Here is a 20697-nt window from a genome sequence, read left to right on the forward strand (position 1 = left end):
GCCAGCTAGCCGGTGTTGGCTGCGGGCTGGGCGCCCGCCGCGCGGCAACCACCTCCCCTGCACCTTGGACAGCGCACCCCGCCGCTCGCCGCCCCCGGCACTGCACCCGGGACCCTGTCCTGCCCGTGCAGCCCTCCCACTGTCCTCTTCTTTCCAGATTGTGACCATCCCGCCCTGAATCCCATCTCTTCCTGCCTTGGCATACTCTGCTCTGGTGCGGGCCGGAAACTTTCCTCTCAGCTTGGTCTGCTCTAGATACTATTGTTATTTGTGGCTGTCCCCTCTCACAGGGAACTAGACACCTTGGACAGGTCTTCCTTGGCGGGAGCGCTTCCTGGCAGGCCCAGCCAGAGGCAGAGGAAGCACTGGGCAGCTGGACTTGGCGGCTGCCCGGGTGCAGAGCCCGCACCTTGGCAGCTGGACGCTCTCGGGTTCCCCGCCTCTCTGGACACGTGCACGCCTCCCACGGACGCGGCCCCTCCCGGACCACCCCACGTCCTCCTCCTGCACAGCCACGGCCACCCCATAGGTTGGACACCCGGGGATCACGGGTTCTGATTGGTTGAAGGCGTAACCCCGCCTCCTTGTAGGGGGGTGGTTCTGGAGTGTTGTGGTTGTCATCCGAGGCGAGCACATGGGGGAAATGGGGTCCACAGGTGGGGATGCCCAGCTGTTTAGGATCCCTGAGTCCCACTGTGTCTAACCCGCTTGTCCGCCTTCTTCCCTCACATACAGACTAGCTTTTCTTTACTCTCTTCCTCGGTCTTTCACTGCTATAACGTTTAAAAAACTAGCTTGTAACCCTAATTTTATTAAGATGGTTCGGTGTAGCAATTTTTAAAAGCAGATCTAGTAGAATGCGGGGAAACAAGTGCACATGAAGAGGTTCATGGCACACTGAGCCGCGGATTTGAGTCTGATAGTTTGGAGAAAGTAATGAAGGGTGCTTAAGGGATCTGAAGGGGTGGAGAAAGGGAAAAGGAAATTGATTCTTGGAGAAAAAGAGACACAGGTGAGAGAGCACAAGAAGCTGAGGAAGAAATAAGTAGGTCATTTGTAGGGTGAGATTGAAGGAGAAACCAAGAGGTGGGTGTGTTCTGAAGACAGCTGTCTGGAAAAGTGGTAATTTTGGCTAATACTTAGTTTCTTATCATGCTTTGCTTTTGTTTTGCTAGCGTTGCATTTTTGATAGGCGACTTTATAATAATGTATATCCATCTAAAGGATATTGATTATTCCAGTTTCTTGTTACATACAGATTTGCAAATGGTAATAAATTTCATGAAGTGAAAGGCCCCTCTAGAGGGATGCATTAAACAGTTAAGTTAAAGTGCTTTTGAAATACTGGGGGAGAAGGCAGATGAGCATTGTGTAAAATACTGATTGTTCTGGCATTATTTTGAGCCTTTGCAGAAATACATATAAATGATACTGATTTCATTTCAAAGTGTGATTGCCGCTAGCATTTTCAAACTTTAATTCCTTCAGGCTGTTTTGATGTTGTGTCTGTACATCTAAGAATATTGTAATTCTTATCTTTAGAAGTCTTGTCAATGCAAAACAAACAGCACTGGTGCAAGTTAATGTTGACAACTTTATATTGAGTACACTGTGTGTTATTTTACTTGTAAGAAAGTAAAGTATGGAAAAATAACACAGCCTGACTGTTACTCCCCCTGGGGATTCATATCAGAACAAAGTGGAGGATTATATGAGGCTATTCCAGGGATAAATTTTAATTTTTTTCTTTTAACGATGAATACTTTTTAAGATTCATAGGTATAAACAATAACATTAATTGAATTATCTTTTTACACATTGATAGCACAGGATATTAAGTAAAACACGAAATTTAATATGTTAGATGGTTTCAAAGTAGATGGTAAAGGTTATACATTTATTACTATATAAGTAGACAGAATTGCTTTTCTGACTGGAGGACTTCATATTCAAGGAGCAGGATTTGATACATCTGACAAATTGGAAAATTCCTATTGTTGAGAAAATAATTCTGTGTTTTCATTTCTTTACTTCATGCCTTGATTTGCCTTCAGGGATTTGGATTCCAGTTGTTGGCCTACAAATCTAGATGGGTTTATAGATAGAAAGAATGTATATAATCATGCCTACATATATGCATATCTGTAAAATGTATGTATTTATGTCAACGCATAGTTATATATTTATACACAATTTTAGTGTATATTCTATGTCTTCATATGCATGTTGTTATCATCCTTAGATTTTTTTTTGCTCATTTCTTCTTGTCCAAAAGGTGGCCCTCTTTTAAACTGTAGAAAGCATTATCACCAGAATTGGCCAATAGATCATGGAAACAGACAATAGTATTTTGTTGCCTGGCAACCACCTACTGTGAATGAAAAACAAAGCAGTGACAGCTGCTTCCACATCCTGATATTCATACTGTAGCTCAGGCATTGCAACCCTGCACATGAGACAGATCTAAGTTTCATTTCAGTAAGGTGAAGCTATTTCTTTTTTTCGATGTTTTAAGAAGAATATTAATATTTTTATTGTAGTAGAAATTATGTTGTTATTGTGGGATGAAATGAAGCATCTAATTTCAATTGTTCTCTTAAGCCTAATATAAACTGAAAAATACAAAATCATGGGGACTGTTCAGACCCTTCTCATTCTTCCCTTTATAGTCATTAAACATCCATAAGCACATTTTTCTGCTGCTCTCAGGTGCTCTTAGGATATTATAAAAACCTTGAGTTATCTGTGATATCTAAATGAATGGCAGGCTTTTTTAAAAAATATTTTTTAAGTTATACATGGGCACAATATCTTTATTTGTTTATTTATTTTTATGTGGTGCTGAGGATCTAACCCAGGGACTCACACGTGCGAGGCGAGCACTCTACCACTGAGCCACAACCCTAGCCCCCAAATGGCAGGCTTTTACTGCTAAAAGGAAAGCAGAGATTGTTGCTCTGCCCCAACCCTTTAATTTTAAAGAACAGTAAGGCATAGTGAGTGAGTGAGTCAACCCTGGTGTCAGAGCTGGTTTCAGGGTGTCTTCCTCTGTGGAACACTTGACAGTTCCCACCCTCCGAATTATATTTTCTTTGTTCTCTATTTACATAAAATTTGTAGCCCAAATTACAATAAGAATACTTAGAAGGTACAGTCATATATGCAAGTAGAATTTTGATATTTACATACTAGGGCTATATTGTGGCCTTAGATGCATTGTATACAGTATATTCTGAGTTTAGTCTTGGAAAGTTCTGTGAATCCCACCTCTCTCAAAACAGTGAAGCCAAGATACTTGCTTAAATAGTTGTTTACAGCTATGGATAATATTTAATAATATCTTATTCTATGTGTGCATTTTTTTAACAGGGATGAAATTGAAGATTGCATTGGTCAGGATGCTCACTTGCAAGAGTTTAAATTTTATGGGTGATTAATGCATCACAGTTTGAGGTTTCCTGTCCTGCAACACTAGACATATGTTGGTATAGTGATTTGGGCTCTTTAAAGTGGGTGGGACAGACTCTGTGGCTGCATACTCTTGTCTATACCACCTTTCCAGAGGGGCTGCCTGGTGCCTGTTGATAGAGGATGAGCCATCTATCTCTGAGAGAGGTAAAATGGAGATTGTTTCTGAACTTTAAAATGATAACAAATTATTAGGTGACAAACTTGGATTACATATACACAGTTTAAGGGTATCTCCTAAACTTGGGTAATGTATTGCATGTGTGATGTTTTGAGGTTCCTTATGCTATCTTAAAGAACCTGTACTATGTTGTTTATTGTTTATGACATAAGTAAGCATTTAACTTTAAAGAATATCTTAAGTAGAAAAACCTGGAGTGGATTGATTGTAGAAACAGTATAGTGATGGTATTAAGTACCATTGAAGAGTCATTTTCACCAGAAAAGATGCACGTTAGCAGATTTGTGAGGGGGAAGAAATTGATTTACAGCAGGTTTAAACTAGTTTTAGAAGGCTACCATTAACTTTTTGTAGCTAGAAGGCTTTTCAAACAGAATAATGATTTGGCAGATTTCAAGTGAACTTTATAATTTGAAAAACAAAAACAAAACATTTTCTAGTATCTGGGTATAGTCTCTTGAGGGACAAGTACTTGTTTTTGAACCTTTGAGATAAATATGAATTTCAAGGATATTTTAAAAAAATCGGAACCATTTCTGTATCCATTTGCATAGTGTGATGTTAAATATTCAATAGTTCATACATTTAATCCACTGGAATCTTGAAATTTAGTTAACGTCCCTCTTCTTTTTTCTTGTATTAGGTAATGTATGTGTAGATATGTGCACACACACAGTACTTAGATTTTTTTCTTATTGCCATTTTCATCCTTATGATAGAATACTATTGGACTTGATTTGTGGTGTTTTTCATGCAGTAAAGAGAAGCTTTAAACAAGAGATATTTACGTTTTCTATTTCTTTATGTCAGCTTCTGATATTATATCCTGTAAACTCTCACCATCCTGAATAAGATGATTGCTAAAAACAAGCCAGCAAATAAATACATAAGCAGCATCCTATTTGCTACCCTCCAGGCTAGCTGGGAAACTATATTTTCTCATTCTGAGACATACATTTGCTTCTGTGCACACCCACGTACACATATAGAGCTTAAGGTCCTGCAGACTCCTGTTTTAAAGGTGGATAGATTCAGTATTGTGGGGGGGAGATCTATGTGTGATAGTACTTGAAGTAAAGACAATGTAGTTAGGTTTTCAGAAATACAACAGTATAGAAAGTATCAAATTTATTCCTTTTGTAAAATGTTCACATTTATGTTGATGGTATGACCAACCCATGGCACCTAGAGTAGTGCTCAATACCTGCAGTAGAGGTTGGCATGTGATAGACAGTACATATTTTGTGAAATTAATGCACCTTTCATCCCTTTCAGATAATGATGCAAGTATTTTAGTCTTTGTGTGAAAAATATAACTGAGAGAATGAAGAAGAAACATTATATTTTTCTAATTGTTTTTATATAAGAAAAGTCAAAATAGCTAATGTTGCCAGTGGTATTTTGGAATATACTTTTTGTCAGTGTGGAAAGTTATACCAGGGCTATTGATTTTTCACAAACACAGCCATCCCAAGTATAGGACAGTTCTTTAATAGCCCACAACAGCATAACAAAGGTTATGGCACCAAGTCTGAAGGAATACTTTATTCAGCTGGCCCTGGAGGGTGAAGTTTGCTAGCCCCAATGTAATTATCCAGACTGGAATTCCGCCAGCATGCTGTGGTTAACATCCCCAACAGTGGGAGAAAAACCACGAATGAAATCCTTAAGGACTAAAGTGGCCAGAGCCTCTGCTTTGGTCTTATTTGCAAGAGGACACCTTGAGCATCTAGTAAGCCTTGAAAGCCATTGTGCACCTAAGGGATAGAGTCTGCAGTTGACATTCGACCTCAGGTGCAAAAATTGTGATCATTGGAAAAAAGTTACAATCCTAGGTGTTCAGTGCCAGTGAAACAAGACCTTTATCCTGCCACATCTTTGTGATGTAGGTAGAGAGTAGTGGTGTCTTGCAGACAATTCTAGAGGGTCATTAAGTAGGCTCCAGTTCCTTTTACCATTACACCACGGCTTAGATATTTATTTCCTTTGTAGGGCTTTATTCATAATTTTACAACAAATATTTGTTAAAATGTGAGATGATAAAAGGTTGAATTACAGGTTTAGAATCTCTAATATGAAGTGTGAAGTGTAAAATACAAAATTTTTGAGCTCTGATATGATGCTACAGGTGCAAAATTCCATAGCTGTTCTCATGTGACAGGTCATAGTCAAAAAAAATCACTAAAAATATTGTATAAGGTATATATGAACCATAAATGAATTTTATGTTCATACTTGGTTCTCATCCCTAGGATATCTCATCATGTATATACAAACATTCCAAATTCAAATTTCAAAACACCTCTGGTCCCAAGCATTTTGAATAAAGAACACTCAACCTATACTTTTCTGGAAGAATTCCTGATTGTTTTGTGTATAATAGATGCTCAACATATATTTGTTTGAAAATATACAGTGAAATAATTTGTATATTTCGTTGGGGCAATTAATTGTTTTATGTAGGGAACCTTTGATCTTCAAACATTTATTGCACACTCACTCTATGAATGGTACTGTGTTTGACTCTGGGAGTTATGAAGACTCTTTAAGACACAGATCCTGCTCACAGAAGAGGGGGCAAAGTGCACAAAAGTGAAATGCACAAATTCACTGTGATTTGATAGGTGACTGTGTGTGGGGTCAGTTGGCTGGCAGAGCAGAGCCATGGAGGACCAGGAAGGGTCTACTAAAAAGGTTTTGAACTTAATAATGAGATTGGCAAGCTTTTCTCAAATCTACTTGTTTGTAGGAATGAGGTGCTCATAACAATGTTGATTTCCAGATTATACCCAGGACCCACTGTGTGGAAATCTGTAGGGACATGGCCTGGTGGAGCAAACACAATCAATTTTGTATTCATAACTCTGATACTCCATATGCCAGTACATGTCTATAGAATTTGTTTGCAAATGTTTCCTATTCTCTGAGTGCTCTTTCTCTCACATGTGGGACTGCTTGGTAATGTGACAGAGTTAATGGCCTCAGGAGTTGACCTCAGCCATGAGAGAACACAGCTAAATAATAATACCCTAGCATCCTTGACTCTTTGAGTGCAGTAACTCTAATTCACATTCTATACCATGTTCCAGAGTCCCCTCATGAAACCCAGCCTCAGTAACCCAAAGGGACTGCCTGTTAGACAAACTGTGCTTTCTGGCTATTATCCTTCCCACTTCTCTACCAGTACTTCTAGGATTCCCTCCCAGATAAATAACTTGCCCTCCTGTGCTGCCTCAAGGTCTGCTTCTGCGGAAATTCAACATGAGAGCTGGAAGAATCTGCTTTTACCTTTTACAATGAGGCAGGTTTTGGAGGCTCAGTCTTAGGTGAAAAAGAGCTCCTGAAGAGTTTGGGAGAGGGCATTTCCATGTTGGATTTGGAACTTAGAAAGATACTCTGGCAGATGTGTGGGGAAGGGATTGACAGAGGAAGAATCAGGGACATGGAGGCCAGCTGGGAAGTAGCAGTGCCCAGGTAAGCAGTGATAAGCACTTAAGCTAAGGTAAGTGCTGGAAGTGCAGGAAAGGATTTTAGATGGATTTTGACAGAATACTACCTAGAAAAACTAGTGATGTGATGTGTGATTAGGTCCCAAGAGGAGCTTCCAGTCCTTCACCCTGCCCCATTGCCTTGTTGTGCCCATTAGACTTGGCACCCTTGGAAGGGCTGCGAATCCTCTGTCTTGCCTATAATCTCACTCAAACTTTCTAGAGTTAAATTGTACAATTCTGAGCATAAATAAAAGAAGGAAGGATAAATTGAAGAATATAAATAATTCACTATCAGATCATTAAAAGAAGAAAGTTATTTTATAGGAAGGATTTGTGGAGTTTATGGGAGGGCTGGAGAGGTATCTGTGATGCATGTCCATTTTGTGATGAATAGTAATTTTTCCCCCTTTGCTCTTAGCCCAGAAGTGATTTCCATCCACCATCAGTTTCTGGAAGACCTAGCACAACTCTCTGTGCACTTATGCCTATTGTTTTTCCTGCTGCTCTGATAGCCTGTGTTTTAGCTAAGTGAATGAGTGGTAGCTGGAGGTGGGGCGGGATTTTTCCTCTTGTTCTGTCATAATTCCAGGCTTTGGACTGCAATTTCTCCTGCCAGTTCTTAAGCCACCAGTTCCTAAAGAATATCAAGAGGTAAGAGAGTGGGAGAAAGAAAGCATAAATCCATAAAGAGAACTGTTTTGAATTAAATGCTTAATTATGAAATGAGCAAGTTAAAGCTTGTTAGATGATATGAAATGAGATAAGGCAGTCTTCTAATTAGTATTATGAATACTAATATTCAGGCTCTGTCTATAGTCAGAAATGTGAAGGCTGAATAATCAAAAGGAACCTGACACCATCATATTTTTGGAAAAGTAGCATTGACTCAATGACAAAAAGACCAAATTATGAGAAGTTGTAGAATGGGTCAGGAAAGAACTTCCTAGGCTATGATTAACAGGGAGAACAAAGAGTCATGACAGTAAAAATGCTGAGCATGTGGGTGTAAGAGAGGCCAGGGACACTGTGGGTGAAACAAAATAGGAAGGAAGAGGCCTTTTTAATGTAAGAAATTATGCGTGTGTGTGTGTAAGAGAGAGAGAGAGAGAGAGAGAGAGAATCCCCCCACTGCCCATGACACTGGGGATTGAACCCAGGGGTTTCCTACCAGCATTTCTCTCCTTCCCTCTTATGTTGGGTGCAGCCTTCCTTGCCCTTCTCAGTTGCTTTTTGTATCAGATGGGGCTCACTCCTGCAGCTTCCTTTCTGCGATTTCTTGGGAAATCGTGGCTTGCTGTATTGGGTCCATGGGAGGCCCGCGTGGGAGACAGTAGGGAGAAGGGCAGAGCAGGGTATTTTTTTCTTTGCCTTGATTGGGCAAAGGAATCTCTCTCATAGCATATCTAATGCCCCAGCTGCTCACTGGTGCCCTTGGTCCAGAAGGCTGCGGTACCTCTGGCTATCCTCTGTTTAGTTGGGGGTTGGAGGGCTTCTTGTTCTTACTTATTCATCTCTGGATTACCTCACTGTCTGGTGTTGGGCTTGTAGTGCCTCCATCACCTGAATAACCAATTCTCTATGAAATTTCCTCACTGGAAATTAATTGGAGAGATTCTGTTTTCCTAGTTAGACATTCTCTTAGTTTCTCAAAGCATGGAAACGAGGTAAATCTGATGAACCCACATTTATAATCTCATCCCTGGCCCAGGAGTCTCCACCCCTTTACTGATTCTTATTTCCTTAGCATTAGTCTTCCCTTTTCAAATATATTTGTCATTTTTGCAGTCTCCTTCCAATGTCTTCACTATTTTATCCTTCAACCTCTCATTTGCTAACCTTCCTTATTTTATGCCAGCAATTCTTATTGACTTCATCTCTATGTGTGATATCCTTAACATATTAATGTAATGGTCTTATGACACTCTCCTGCATGTGCTTTGGCTTAAGGTCATACCTCTGCTACAGGAGGGTTCAATATTGGTGGTACTTCACTTTTCTGTATCGGCATGCTTTTGATATATGTTATCAGATTCCACCTCATCTCCTATAAAAGTATATGTGGTTTTATAGGAAAAACAAAGCAAGAATGTTGGCAAGAAGGGAAGAGTTCTCAAGCTGGGCCATCATGGGGCCACACACATGGCTTTAAAAAGACCATGAAAGAGCAACTTGGAATCTGCAGAGGTGGTGGTGGGATAGTGCAGTGACTGTTCAGACTCCTCTTCCTGCTAGAAAGCAGTCTTGTTGGTTGCTACCATATTGGTCCTATAGCATCTTCATCCCTTATCCAAGGTGTCTCCAGCCAAGCACAGAGAGTTGGAAGCTGGATCCTCTGTCAAGAAAAAGATATAGAGGTATCTTTAACAAAAATGTTCAAAAGGGCCCATGAACCAGCTGAGGTGCTGCATACTCTAATGCCAGAGGCAGTGCATTTGGGCATTGTAGCACACATGGGGACATTTTAAAAATTAATAGCCATGCAAATCACCACTAGTTCTACACATCTGGCACCTGGGAAAATTAAAAGCGTTGACCAAAGAAGAATTTAAGTTTTGAAAAACAACCATGGCATGGGTAGTAAATGTGTTTTCTTACCTTTGAGTAGAAATAGGGCTGGGGACTGTGGGCTGGTGAACACATTTATGAACAAATGAATCTTTTTGGAACCTGCCTGTAAGGCTACTTGATTGTCTGTGCTCTCCATAATGATAAGAAGTGGTGAGTGCCAGGCTGGAGAATTGTGGATTAGGCAGCTCTGGATGAGTTGACAATGGAAAAGAAATAAGCTTATTTTAAATGGGCATAAGCTTCAAGGCAAGTAATTAAGACACACTTCAGCATCATGGAAAAATTAAGGTTCTAGTTAATACAAACATGAGATTGGAAAAAACAAATCGCATACCTATAATCACCACAGAACAGTTTGTTTAGTAACAAAACACCAATTATACTCACTCTTCTGTGCATTTATCCTCTTTTCCCTGTATCTTTCAGAACTGAGGTCAGGGTGTTTTTTATCCTGGTAGTGCTCTGTGCACTTTTCTTTAAAAAGTCATGTCTGTGAGAGCAGCTGACAGTTTCTTGTGAGATCTTTCGGAAGCCTGGTCTCTTACCCTTTTCAATATTGCATCTTTCTACAGAGATGTACACTGTTTCTTTCCTTATTACTCAGTAATGTGCAGTGTCGTGAGGAGAGAGCTTTTAAATGGAACTTTCTTGATCATCAGGGACTTTATCCTGTCAAGTAACACAAAGCAGGTGCTTTGAAAGTTAAAGAAGCTGTTTTCTGTGCATTCACTGAGGCGGATTTTATATACAGCATGCCGAGTTGATCTTACATAGTTTGATTTTTTTTTCTCATCCAGTTATTAAGGGATTATTTTTGACATGTATATTTTAGGTCTCATGAAATATTGTGACCACCTTAACACTCATTTTTTAGGAGAGATTTAATGTTTTTTGGATGCTAAATCCATGCTAAATGTTCTGTTTGATGAATGAATAGGTATTTATTGGGCTAAGTTCATACTAGGTACAGGTAATACAGTAGTGAGCAAAATAATCATTATTTCCGTCTTGCTTGGAGTACACAGTTTACTGGAAAGGACACTAGATAAATAAATGAAAAAAATAATTAGGTAATTGAAATTTATAATAAGTACTTGGAAAAGACCACATTTTTCTGAAGGGGCATGGTGAGGGTGAGATGGTCAGGGACCTTGAATGGGAAAGTAATTTATAAATCAGTGCATGAAGAATGACTGGGGTTATCCGGTGGGGAGTCCTGTGTTATAGCCAGATAGAGTTTGACCAATGTTGCTGAAAAGCAGAGAGCAAAGGTAGACAGTAGCTGAGAACAAGGCTGCTGAGATACAGGGCTTGGTTATGCCAGAGCTACTAGGCCATGCTCTGGACTTTGGATCTGTGGGGAGCTATTGAAAGGTTTTTGTTTTCCTTATTTTATATAGAGGCGAAATTCATATGACATAAAAGGAACCATTTCAAATGAACAATTCAGTGGCATTTAGTATATTCACATGATTGTACAAGTACTATCTATCTATTCTAAAACATTTCATCCTCCCAGATTAAAACTCTATGATGATTAAGAGTCTCTGAAGGATTTTAACTGACTTATCTTTATGGGAAGCTTCCTGAGAAAGGATCATTGTGGCAAGACTAGAAGCTGGAGAACCAACTTGGAAATTATCGTCAAGTCCAGGGTACATAGTGGTGGCTTCCTAAACAAGCAACAAGAATAGTGACTGGAGATATGGAGATGACGAGAATGATCCAAGATAGAGTTATATGATTAGTTTGATTATACTATATGCATGCTTATAATTTTGAGTGGAAAAGGTCCTTATAGTGGATGCATCTTTAACTTGATCCCAATGCCAAACATAAAGTATTGACAATATGATAGGTGGTGTTTATTTTTGATTCTTTCTTCAAGTACTATGACTCTCCTAATTAAATGGTGACTGTTAATAATGGCAGTATCATGTATTATAATGTAAGCACAGTATAGTAATTTACTGTAAAAGAAATAAATAACTGCTGGAAATTAACTTGTGAAACAAGTTAAAAAAATTTCAGCTACCTGATATCTATAAATTTCCTGTTACTTTAAGGAGATGTTCATACTGATAAACTTATATTAGAAGCTAAAGTTTCTGAGATCTTCTTTTTGGAGATCCTACAAATTGGAGTAAAAATCACCAGTAAATCAATCAAGATTTTTATCTTTGACATTTGTTTTCTTTTTGCCTTTAAGTACTTTTCCTGACCGGTTGCTACCTCTTAGATCTGTGATTTCCAGCCTGAGTCTATAACACTCAGGTGCCACTGACCCAACAGTATTCAGAAATCTAAGTGATCTCCTATCCTCCAACAATTTATATAATGTATCTAACTGAATGGTAATTTTAGAACTGAAAGAGATCACAAAGAACATTTAGTCTCCTAGTTTGCTTGAAAGCAATACATTGGGAGGGCTTGAAGTGCCTGAAATAAGACTCCACTGAGGGTGGGTTAGGTCCTGGTTTACGCAAGGAAGTGTGTGGAAGTCCAGCAGCAGTCAGGGGTAAGCCATCTGTCTGCTTGACATAATGGCACTCAAAACCAGCCACTCTTTGCAGCTTTTCAGTGACGTCCTTAGTCCCTCCATCTGAAACCCTGTCATGGCTCAGACTGTGCCTTTTCCTCCCTCAAAGAGGAGTCTTTCTGTTTTGGGGTATGAACTGTTCAGCTTCTGTAAGAAGATGTTTCATTTTGATTAATGTTATTTCTACTCTTCTAGAAAGATGCTTAGGCACCCCTGGCTATGTTTCTTTTCTGTCATGTATGGATTCACATCTGAATGTTATTTTGTTCCTTCATCATGGAATTTTATAATGAAATAATATTTGGAGTGCCTGGCTAGTTTCTTTGACTTTTTCCTCCCTGGAACACTTAAGTTTGGAAAGAGTTTTTAGGCCAAGCTGTCAATTTATTTTACAATAAAGGCAGAATCAGTAAATAGCCAGTTTTTTTTCCCCCTGGATATCTGCAGTGCAATACTTGCATTTCAGTCTTTCTAATATCTCTCTTTTTTTAGTTTTTTAAAGATTTATTATTCAGGGCTGGGGTTATGGCTCAGCAGCAGAGCCCCTCACCTCGAATGTGCAAGGCTCTGGGTTCGATCTTTGTCATCACATTAAATAAATAAATAAATAAAAAGTTATAAAAAATTTATTTATTCCAATTAGGTATATATGACAACAGAATGAATTTGATGTGGCATTGCACCATATGTGCAGTCACATATGTACCCAGGGTAATAGTGTCCATCTCATTCCACCATCTTTTCTACCCCCATTTCTCCTCCTTTCCCCTCCCTCCCCTTTGCCCTATCCAGAGTTCTTCCATTCCTCTCATGCTTCCCCCTGCCCCATCCCCATTATGGATCAGCATCCACTTATCAGAAAATATTCAGCCCTTGGTTTTGGGGATTGGATTACTTTGCTTAGCATGATATTCCCCAACTCCATTCATTTACCAGCAAATGCCATAATTTTATTCTCTTTTAATGCTGGGTAATATTCCATTGTGTATATATACCACAGTTTCTTTATCCATTCATCTAGGTTGGTTCCACAGTTTAGCTATTGTGAATTGAGCTGCTATAAACATTGATGTGGCTGTGTTACTATAATATGCTGTTTCTAAGTCCTTTGGTTATAGACCAAGGAGTAGGATAGCTAAAATGGTGGTTCCATTGCAAGTTTTCCAAGAAATCTCCATACTGCTTTCCAGAGTGGTTGCCCCAATTTTCAGTCCCACCAGCAATGTACAAGTGTGCCTTTCCCCCTACACCCTTGCCAACACTTATTGTTGTTTGTATTCTTGATAACTGCCATTCTGACTGGCATGAGATGACATCTTAGAGTAGTTTTGATTTGCATTTCTCTAATTTTTAGAGATGTTGTATATTTTTTCATATATTTGTTGATCTATTGTATATCATCTTTTGAGAAGTGTCTGTTCAGCTCCTTAGCCCATTTATTGATTGGGTTGTTTGTTTTTTCAGTGGTACAGTGCTTGCCTAGCATGTGTGAGGCATTGGGTTCAATCCTTAGCACCACATAAACTTAAAAAATGTATTGTGTCCATCCAGTTTTTTTAAGCTTAATTCCCTGCTTTAAAATGCATGTGATTGTAAAACAGCAAATGCTATAGAAAAATTCAAAAAGAAAAGTAACATTTCTCAAATGTCCTACTAGAGATAACCATTGTTGATATTTTAGTGAAATTCTTCCAGGCAGATATCTGAATCTGTGTGTGTCTCTCTCTATGTGTATATATACATGTACATGTGTGTGTGAATTCACATATAAGCACTAAGTATAGATAACATTCTAAATAAATGAAATTCTTCAATCTGTATTTTTCTGACAACATGTAGCCATTTTTTAATGTCAGTAAAAAATATATGTATTTAATGACTGTATACTTTTATTGGATGTAAGAAAAACAATTTCTGGGGAAAACTGGCATTTTATGTATATATGTATGTGTAAAATAAATAAATAAATAAATATTTATATATAAATATAAATACAGCTGCTGTAATTTAGATCTGAATAGCCGTCAAAGGCCATGTGTTGAAAACTAGGTCCCCAGCCCATTGCACTGTTGGGAGGTGGTGGAACTTTTAGGAGGCAGGGCCTACTGAAAGGAAATTTATTTAGATGTACCCTTGGAGGGGATATTAGGATGCTTGCCCCTCTTCTTTCTCCCTCTTGAATTCCTGGCCTCTGTGAGGTAAGCAATTCCTTCTGCCATGTGCTCCTGCCATGATGTGCGATCTCATCGCAGGCCCAGAAGCAATGGGGCCAATTGAGCATCAACTTGAACCTCTTAAACAATGAACCAAAATAAACCTTTTCTCCTTGTAAGTTGATTTTCTCAGATATTTGTTATTGAAAAAAAAGCCAACACAACAGCCACGAGAAAGCCATTTTCTGATTGCCTTAGATTTGGGTAAAAATTTATGTTAATCCCATCCAAACTTTATGAATTGGAAACTCAGGAGTTCTCTTGGAGAAAAAGGGGAAACATTTTGCTGAGTAGGCAGCTAATGGTGTCTATTAAGAGTTCTCTCTAGTTTTACTGATAGACATTTGTTTTCAATTTTTCATTCTAAAAGTCATTGCTGCTCTAAGCATACTCATATGTACACTATTTTACACTTGGGTGGTTATCTCATTTGGGTAAATTCTTATTAGAAAAATTGCTGGATCAAAAGGTATACCCATTTTATATTTTAATAGCCATAAGCCATCTAAACTATAACACCACACTTTTGCCAATTATGCGTTGATATCCCTCAACTGCCTGTTGGGAGTTTTTCTTTTAAGCCTCTGAATCTTTAAGTGGAGGCTTCCGAATTGAAGCAGAATCTCAGGTGTCACAATTTCTCTGAGCAAGACAAATTTGAAGTGACATCAAATTTGAGGTGAATCAAAGCCTCTGTGGTGTTAAAATGCTTTACCAGGAAGGCAAGGAGGAAAAGATAGAGTGGAGCGTGCTCTACCTGTTGCAAGTGAGTGATGGCCCAAAGATTGACTATTTGGGAGCCTCTGAATCTGCTCATTAGCACATTGCTGTTTCTGTAGTCATGTATTATTGTCTACCTCTTTCTTCATTTCAATGAATGAGGCAAAGACCAGTGAGCCATATTGGAAGTCCTGGGAGTTGATGGCCATTCATGCATTTACTCTGAGCTCTCAACTTGTATATTTTCTGCAGTTGAATTTATTGGAAAATGAGTAACTTAGAAATCAGTGGTTTCTGGCATGGCAGGGCAGTGGGTACATTGGTCATCCTTTGAGACAGTGAATGGGGATGCTTTGGGGATGATACACTTTCAGGAACCCAATGCAGAGATATGTTTGCCAGGGTAAATAAGTACATTTGATTGGAAACCTGAAGAATGTCAGAGTTATGATTAACACCTTTTGAGTATTTTAGGCATAGTGGCATATATTATCCTCTTTAATCCTCATGACAATTCTTTATACCAATAAGAGGAAACCATAATTTGTCCACTTAAGCAAGAATCTTGAACCCCTTTTTCTATTATATTGTGTTCCATGATGCTTCTCTCTTAAAATAGGAATATTATAGCAACTTGCTTTTTTTTAACTGATAATGGAAAAGAAGCATTTAGTGTTGAGTATTGAAATTGAAATATGGCATTGAAGGAATTTACCTTTTATCATTACAAATGATAAAAATGACTAAATTATAAATGACTCAGACAAAAATCGTGCAACTTAGAAAACAAGGAAGTTGGATCAACAGTGGCAAAGGGAACAAGCTTTCCCTTGGGAAATGACTTGGCAAATTGGAAGTTTTCATGAGCATCAGACAAGTGGAAAGAGGCCAAGTAGTACAAATAGACAAGATAAATGATATGGTATATGTGTATATGTTTTAAAGCTATAAATATGCTAATTAATAATTATTATTTTTAAACAAGAAATGTTTACCATGGAAGCATAAGTCCATGACAGAAAATTTTATTACAAAATATGAAGTAAGTGGAGATTTGGAGATATCTGAACTTATCTGCTGTGGTTATTTGGGTTCAGAATGCTAGAAAGGCATAGATCAGTGGAGTCAAACCATAGCCTAATCAAAAAAAGGGGTGGGGGGGAGGACAGCTTATAAAAAAAAAGCATAACTTGATCAGAGTGAAATACATGTATATGAAAAAAGAGAACATTAGGGTATAGAGGACTCAGTGGAGAAAAATAATCTTACTAGAGTGGAGTTACATAACACAAGTCCAGTTCCTCTGACGTTCAGCACATGGGAGAGTTCTTTGGGAGTATGGACCAGAAAGGCCCAGCTCTCTTAGTACCTGTCTCTCCTCTCCCTTTCTAATTGTTGAATGCTTGGTGGAGCTAGAGGGCACTGACAGATGAGTGGTCTTAGTGAGTCTTGTATTGCATCTGGCAGCAAGTGTATTGCTCTCCTCAGGCTCTTGCCAGCTGCCTCATACTGCCTGTGTGTGTGGTGTCTGCCAGTGGACAACTGATGAAGAGCCACTGGGGAAAATACAAGCTTTGGCAAGTGCTCAGCAGTACATGGCAGAACCTATTCACTGTGAGTGCTTTGGTGGGAGTTGAGTGCATTCTTTCCCACTGATCTCTAATGAACCTGTTATGGAATATTTGCTGTAGTATCTCCTAAGTCACCTTTATTGGGAATCACATCCCTTTCCTAGTTGCACTGGTTGTTAGAAACTTTCTTTTAACGTGCAGTCTAAACTTTTCTCACCTTGGTTTCAGGGAGTTGCTGCCTATCTTATTTGGCAGTTGCTGGGAGTAGCAATGACCACTGGTGATGCTGTAGAATGAGGAGCAAAACAGAAGCTGAATAAAGTTTGGCTTTCTGCATATGTCAGGACAGAGCTTTGGGTTCCAAGGTAAAAAATAACACAGAAACAGGAACTGGACATGTTACTGAGCAGTGAGTGCATCCATGAGTGGCCTTTGATGCCCACTAGGGGTATCTGTGTCTCAGTGTTAAAAGAAGTTGCTTCAAACTTCCAGTGCTCCAAATTTGTGCCCATGTCTCTTTAGTCTCAAAATCTTAGCGTGAAATATTTAGTACCTTAGGAAAGTTAAATTAATGGTGAGTCAGAGTAATTAAGGCAAAGTAAATAATCTCCAAGGTTCTCATTCCCCGTGAAACTAATTTCATATCTTATCCTTCATGTGTTAAAAATAGTTCTCTGCTAATTCAAGATGCCTGTGCTCTGTGTTGGTGAAGTGCACTTCAGTTCTATTGAAAGGATGCAGATTAGAGAGTTATTTTCAATTGGGCATTTTTTTTTTTTTTTAAAGAGAGACATTCATTTTGGTACCACAAGAGCGTGAATCTCTTTGGGTGAGTTAAGAGTTGGATACAGCTGCAACTGGGCAGATGATGGGCCAACTAGCTTATGATAACTCACAGCTGGGGCATCCTTTTCATCCTTCTAGAGAGAACTCTTAAGTTCCCTTTCATCTGTCTGCCGATGAGGTTAGTTTTACTCTTGCAGGGTTTTTGACTGGCCACAGTGTATTTATGTCTACAAGTTTATAAAGTAAAGCTGTTTTGTTCTTCTGAGCAATGGGAACATTAGGATTGAAACACAATTTTAATTATTTTTTTAAGTTAAAATAATCACAAAATTTGAGCTTACACTTGTTCCCTTATTTGTGTATTTTTGGATGTCAGTGCACCAAATCAGCTACAGCCTCACACTGCCCCATCGTCCCAATGCCTAAGAAGGTCATAGTGCTCTGGCTTGAAGGCAGGGCTAGGATGCTGTGCTTGTCTGCAAATGAAACTGCTTTAGGACTTATTGTTATAGGGTAGTCTTTGTGAAATGAGAGAATCTGCTGTCTGTAACAAGAGGATTTTTTGTTTGGAAAGAGAAGTATTTAACATAATCTTCTGTTACCTGTAGCTGAAATATAAGATCATTATCACTACAGTGTACCTTCAAAATCCATGTTATCTTTTTCTCTTCAAAGAGAAGCCTCAACTCTTTAGTGCATCTTGGGCCTGTTCTTCCAGAAAACAGTTTTGCTTTTAAAATGTTTTGAGAAAGCAAGATGGGAGTGGAAGTTGTGGGGTCCTGTGTATGTCACAGAATACAATCTGTATATAGCTACATGTCCAAGTAGGAAAAAAAATGCCTAATTAATGGAGAAGCATATGTGTAAAGTGACTTTAATGAATTTCTGATTTTTAAGATATCTAGTTTCAGTGTCATTTCACCTATTGGGCAAATTTTTAATTTCTCTTTCTGACAAAAAAGAAAAGAAAAATGAAAATACTGAAATTGAGTTGAATGTAGGCATGTGATGTGTATGGGTGATAATAACTCCTTTGTTGTATGCCAAGACATCAGACTTCATAAGGACCTTTATTTTTTTGTGGTACCAGGGATTGAACCCAGGGGCACATAACCACTGAGCCACACCCCCGGGCCTTTTTTATATTTTGTTTAGAGACAGGGTTTCACTAAGTTGATGAGGCTGTCCTGCTTCAGCCTGTGGAGCCGCTGGGATTACAGGTGTGTGCCAATGGGCCTGGCTTCATTATGACTTTTTGACTTCACTATCCGTATCATAATAATTATGTAAATAGAGAACCTAACAATGTGAAAAGCCACATCTCATCTTTTGATCAACATGAGTGAATTGTGTCATGACTATTATCAGTTTGAAAGGTGATGACATAGAAATTTGGTGGAGTTGGTTTATCCTTTGTTCCTTCATTGGTTGATCCTTTCCTTCATAATTATTTACTACGTGCTTTCTAATGTTACAGCAGCTCCAAAGGTTCAAAAACGAGGTGATCCTGTCCCCTTGGAGTATGTGGGTTACAAAAAGAAATGGAGTGGTAACCAGCACTGAGTGATCAGCCTCAGGAAGCAAACAGTTGAGTATTTGAGGAGCAACCAAAGGGTGGAGATTAATTCTGACCTGGGCATTGGACTGCCTTTCTCAGAGAAGAGAATGAAGCTTCCCAGCAAAGGAGCTCGTCAGCTGAGCCACAGAGGTGCAAAGAACACAGTACATCTGGGGAGAGTAGTCCGCAGTGACTGGGGCATTGAGAATGTGCGGAGAGTACAAGGAGATGAGGCTTGGAAAGGTCACATAGCTCGTGAAGGACAGGGTTGGAAGGAACAGGGTTTGTTGCTTCCCAGTTGATGTTTCTCCATTACACTAGGTTCTTTGTTACTTAGATTCCCCCACAACTATGTCATTAGCACCCTCTATACAAGCCGTGTTGAAGGATATGATAACTAGACATTTTACTCGACAAGATTATTCCATTTAGCTAGTGGCACAGCTTGTGTTTTGGTCAGTATGGAGCTCTGTGGATTCCTGTGGATTTGTCAAGGTGCAGGGAATAGGGGCTGAAGCCCAGGTGTTCTCAGCTAGGTGTTTTCTGGCAGGCCAGAAAAATGCCATTTTAATCAACCACAAAAAAGTCTATTCTTACCGCATGACCTGCGCTAGTTTTGAGGTCTCAGAGGTTATGTCTGGGGAATATATAAGCTTTACTAATTATTTTGAGGAGATGGTGTATTTAAGCTGTTTCTCCCATTGAAAATGAATTTTTTGGTTCATATACATGAGTAAGTGCTAGAAATAATTGGAAATGTCTTAAAGAAAAAGGGTAAAGTCGAGGTAAGGCTTGTTAGCTGTTAGCTGATACTCTTGCTTGAAAGCAGGCAGGTTTTGTTAGATTTAGTACACTGTATGTGGTGTAAAGAACAAACCTTTCCATTTTTTTTTTCCTGAGAGCCATGATGTTATCTCCATAATTGAAAATAATCTTCTAAAGTTGCTCTTTAACTAGATTTACACAATCCCCTTTCAAATCAGCTGTTATCTGCCCTTACATTTCACAGTAAATGTTGCTGTCTGCACAGCCCCTGCTAACAAGAAGATCAAGTGTAACTCGTTTCATGATTCGAAATAAAGTGTTTCTATTGTAATTATCCTAGCTCTTGGTTGTGCTATTACAAGTGGGCTCATTTCTCAACTGCATTTATGAGGATGTTTGATTGTGGAATGAAGGCTCTTGGTTGAAACAATGTTTTCTTTCATGAACATCTTACGGATTTTTCTAACTCTCCCAATCACTTTAGTTTTTTTTATGTTTAAAATGCTTTCGTAGCTGTTTCAAGGTTGTGGCTGGCATTAAGTGAGGTAGGTTTTGAGAATGTTTTCCTCAGCTATACTGGGTGATACTAAAGAGGCATTATATTCCCTGTTTATATCTTCACTGATTCAATTTTGGCAAAATTAGAATAAACACTATGCCCGTTAAGCTGCAGTTGGCAGGTTTTAAATAGGTGTTTTATGATGGTAGTAAGGGAGGTCAACATTAAAATGTGCCACCAGGCAATGTTGTGAAAAGCTGTGGCATTTCCTTTGGAATTCCTCAGGTACAGGACAAATTCTCGTATGTTTAAGATATACTCTGAGTCTTTCATATTTG

This window comes from Marmota marmota, unplaced genomic scaffold (genome assembly GCF_001458135.2).
Source record: "Marmota marmota marmota unplaced genomic scaffold, marMar, whole genome shotgun sequence".
NCBI lineage: Eukaryota > Metazoa > Chordata > Mammalia > Rodentia > Sciuridae > Marmota > Marmota marmota.